A 5,052-nucleotide genomic window follows, 5' to 3' on the forward strand; every position below is an offset into this window, starting at 1 on the left:
ATGTATCATTTGTAAAATTAGTGGATGAGTTAATCATTTTTCTACTGTACTGATTATCCAAGTTTGTTCTTTTGTTTAATATGTTCCTTCTGTGTGCATTTACTACCTGTAAACATGCTAGTATATATACACTAGTATATACTAGTAATTGCTACTAGTATTTAATGTACACATTCATCACCATATTCTTCACAGACATGTAGATACTAGACCATTTATATTTTATTCTAATGTTAGTCTTTCTTACTTTGTGTCCTTTCTTGAACTTACTTTTAAATATAACTACTACATCTCTTAGTTACACTATTATCTTTTATATATATAATATTTTTTTCTCCATAATCTTTTTGTTGTAAACACTTTGAATATAATGAAAGGAATATTTTTGTTTTTACCACTAGGGTATATTAATATTTTCTTTCTATGCTTCCCCTACTTGTAACTTTCTCTCTCTCTCTGTCTGTCTCTTTGTCTCTCTCTGTCTCTCTCTCTCCGTCTCTGTCTCTGTCTCTGTCTCTTTGTCTGTCTCTCTGTCTCTGTCTCTGTCTCTTTGTCTGTCTGTCTGTCTCTCTGTCTCTCTATATCTCTCTCTGTCCTCTGTCTCTGTCTCTTTGTCTCTCTGTCTGCCTGTCTGTCTGTCTGTCTCTCTCTCATCTCCTTTGAATTTCATATCTGACTTCCACATTAAACTGTTTCTCACATGCCTTTGCTACTTGGGAACATGCTTTCAAACTCTGTGGCTTTTAATGAGGGAGTGGGTTGGAGTAGTGATGGTGAAATAACTCTTTTCAAGTAATATTTCCTTATGAATTGATCAGAAAGACAGATGGCCAATCATTTGTGAAATAACCAAAGGTTACTTGTGGTAGCTCTTAATTTTCTTTCACCTAGCTAGTATGTCTACTTTCATCAGATGAATTGTCCAATCTCCTCTATGAATGTATGGTATCCAACAGACATTCAGGGTCTAGGAGCTGAATAGCTAAAGGGAGCAGAAAGAATACAATTCTGCAGGCAAATTTTGACTCACTCCCTATTTTCCACCTAGCTATACTTGTGTATTGTATGCTCCATGACAAGCTTTTCACAACTAAGATTTTGAGAGAGAACAGCATCTGTGCTTCTTCCAGGATGCAAGAACTGACTGTCTCTTAATGTAGTAGATGTGACAGTTAATCTGATTGTCAAGTTGGCTCATTTACTAGCCACTTATGGAGTTAGTAAAAATCCTCCTAGGTATGTCGGGGTGGATCCTGCACCCTTTCTTTCTGGCACCATTCCCCTGCTCTGCCTGCTGGCCATCATGGATTGAGCAGCTTTGTTCCACTATTCTCTTCTGCTATGACTTTTCTACTTTTTAATCACCTGAAACCTCTGAAACTGTGAGGGAAATTAAGCTTCTCCTTTAAGATGTGGGTACTGAGAATTTTGTGTCAGCACTGAAAAAGCTGACTAACACAGTAGGAAAGGTGAGGAGATCCATGCGCATGGCTATTGAATCAAATTATCAAGTTATCTATTCTTCTTTTCTATCTATTTTATCTGACTTCAGAAGTACCTTATAAATAAGGTTGTATATAATTGGGATTAGAATGGAGCTGTAGAGAGAGCCAGTTTGCTTCATTTTCAATATTCAGACACAGGCCAAGTAAGTACATTATTTTCTATCAGCTTTCTCCTTTTCCTCTTTTTCTTCCTCCTCTTCCTTTTTTCCTCTTGTTTTATATATTTTTATCTTTTAGTGGGATATAAAAACAATAAAAAAATCATAGTGGCATCATGTCATTTTAATAAAGTTTTAAATGAAGGAAATTATTAGTCACGATGTTCCATGACAAAGAAAGGTAGTGAATTGTATGATCTAATTGTATAAGCATAAAACAGATTTTGCTAGTGAAAATTTAGAGGGGGGAAAGAGAAATAATTTAGCTATAAGAACTAAATATGGTGTTACCAAATGCTCCCCCAGATCCTGTAGTCCTTTAGTTATAAGAAAAAAGGTGACCACCACTCAGATAAGGTTCATAAAGAAACCAGAGTGGATTAGGTGTCATTGAGCTCCAGAGGAAAAAGAGATCTCAACTGAGGTGATTGAGGAAGTAAGAATTGTTGCCAATGCCTGATAAGCTATCCTAAAGAACATAATGGGAAGGTTGTGGAGCTTAGAAAAAGTGAAAACTTGTATTAATTTATATACATACAAGTCCCATTGTTAGAGGGTGGCTTGGGTCATTTGGACATCCAGTGATCACTGAGCTAAAGATCGGTGTAAGAATGAAAGCATTGGTCCTGGTGGTCTATGTCTATGAAAGAAGAGTTATCAGAACAAGCCATAGGATTCTTCTTATTCTGGTTTCTTGTACCATTGGGACTTATAAGTACAGCAGATAGTATTGGTGCTGGGTCACAGGAACTATGCTAGAGCAAGAGGGAACTGGGAAATCCCTCTTGTTTAAGACATACTGGGATTTATTGGCCTCCTTGGTAGATTGAAATAAGTGGTGCAGCTTTTTCAGTCTTACCACAAACTTGGAGGCCTCCATCCACTTGACCTTGAACTGTATTTGTCATTAGTGATATGTAGTAACCCAGAAAGCATAGCTGAGCTCCATTTTCCTCATCTATAAAATGAGGTTGGTGGCCTACTTTAGTGCTTCTCAGACTTTTCTGTCACAAATCTTCTGGAGAAACCTGTGGGGGTGGCCTGAATAAACTTAACATTTATCACATTTTAGTTTAGCATTCAATGTAAAGTTTAAATGGGAAATATTTTTCCTTGCAATGTGATCCTTTCTTGACATTAATTGGACTTTGCTTTTTCTGATATAGAAAATCATACCAAGTTAGGGCCATGTACATTATGCTTCCTGTATTTTTCCTCTTTTGTTTAAGATTGTCAGGTTCTTGTCTTTTCTACTTCATGACCTTTTTCAGAGTGTAAGTATAAGCTGATAATTTTAAGTACCCTAACTATCTGTGAAGGTCAACTGTCGGGGGGGCTGTTGTATGATAGGTAGAAATTAGACAATGCAGAGGAAGATGATGTGGGCTTTGGAAGAGATGGTTATTCATTTCCTAATCTGAGAAAAGAATGGAGTTTGAGGAACTGCAATGTTTAATTTGGTTATCAACATGATTGAATTGAGAAACACTTAGAAAATTAGTGATGTACACTTTTAATGTGCCTATAAGGATATCTGAGGCTGTCTCTAGAGGAAACTGAATCATAAAGTCTGTAACTTCATCAGTGGGTTAATGTATTGATGAGTTCGTACTTTGATATTATTATTGGCAGGTAATGGAAACAGAACATTTGGCCTGGTGGAAAGGGAATGGATCATGGGAGCATGATCTTGGGGACTATACCTGTTCCCTAGCTCCTCCCTCAGGTGCTCTACTTTCACTGCTGTCCAGCTGCTATGAAATGTACAGTACTGTTTTAGATTCTTTCACCATGATGTTTATGCCTAACTACTGGCCTAAACCCAACAAAGCCTGCTGACTAGGGACTCAAATCTCTGAAACAATGAATCAAAATAATCTTTTTTTCATTTAAATTGTGTAGGTCATGTATTTTGTTTCAACAATGACAAGGTTACCAACACAGGTACTTAAGTCTCATTCTCGGTTACAGCCAGAAGAGTATATGGTGTACAATAAAGGCTTACTTTGGTGTGAAGAATCCAGCATCAAAGAGATGCCCATATCTGAACTTGGCTGTGTTGTGACAAATTTGATTGGTTTGCAAAGACCCCAGATTCTTCAGGCTGGGGAGATAGCTGGGCAGTGTAAGCACCTGCCTGGCAAGTGTAAATTTCAATCACTGGCACCTCCTGGAACCCCTGGCATGCCATGCCAGCCACCCAAACTGAGTGTGGTGGTGGTGGTGGTGCATATCTGTAATCCCAGCACTAGGAAGGCTGAGACTGGTGGATCACTATGAGTCTGAGCTGTGTAGCAAGAGCCTTGACCAACTAAATAAATAAAGGTCTTTTTTTTAAGAGCCCAGATTCTTGAATAAATACAGTATCAAGAATGGCTGCAATAGCCCGAAGATAAGATATTTCTTATCCCATTTGAGTGACTCTGTGGAGGACTCTCAAATACTTTTATGACCACAGAAGGAAACTTTCCAGCTATTGCTCAAATTATTTTTTGTCCCAGCCCTATAGATAATGTTGAGAGTCAAGTTTAGCCCTACTGCCCTTGAGCATGATCTGAAGAAGTTTCTCCAAGAAGAGGTGATGAATCTTGACTCACTGTAAGTCCAGAAATATTTCACTCACTCCAGTCACAAGAAAAGAATTTTTATGATTATCAGTAAAAGGCACAGAGGTTTATTATTATTATTATTATTATTATTATCATCATCATCATCATCATCATCATCATCATCATCATTATTATTATTATATATTTGGTACAGGGTTTCGCTATGCAGCTCCAACTCATAGCGATCCTCCTGTTTTCAGTTTCCTCAGCGTTGGGAATACGGGCATGCACCACCATGCCCAGTCTTGGTCGCCTCAGCTCAGTGCACCTTGGGGGTGGGGATGGCATTTTTATGTAATATCGGGGGCCAAACTCAGGTCCCTACACTTGCTTAAGCAGAAGCTTAGTCTGCTGATCTATCTTGCTGGCCTGGCACAGAGATTTATTAGGGAAAAAATACACACTCAGAACACTACAGGTACTCAGAGAGTGAGACACAATATAGTCTGTGGCTGGATGTATTTATGGGAACTTAGGGGTGGAAATATGTAGATGCTTGGAAGCAATGGAAAGAAGAGACTTTATTTATTTTTTAAATTGTTAGTGCATGTTTGCAATTCATACAGTTTACAGTCATCTTGGAAAGTGGTTATATGTATACAACATAGCTTATTTTTTAAAGCTCCTTTCCCTTCCCTCCTTCTCCTTATCTTCTCCTTCTATTCTCTTTATTCAGTCTTAATAATATCATTGAACTTGGCTCATGTTTTGGCATATAATGTTTACAAAAATAATGATTGCTAGGTCTTGAACATGGTATGTTTTAATTCTACTTAGTTT

The sequence above is a fragment of the Octodon degus genome, unplaced genomic scaffold (assembly GCF_000260255.1).
Source record: "Octodon degus isolate 3935 unplaced genomic scaffold, OctDeg1.0 scaffold00071, whole genome shotgun sequence".
In the NCBI taxonomy this organism is placed as follows: Eukaryota; Metazoa; Chordata; class Mammalia; order Rodentia; family Octodontidae; genus Octodon; species Octodon degus.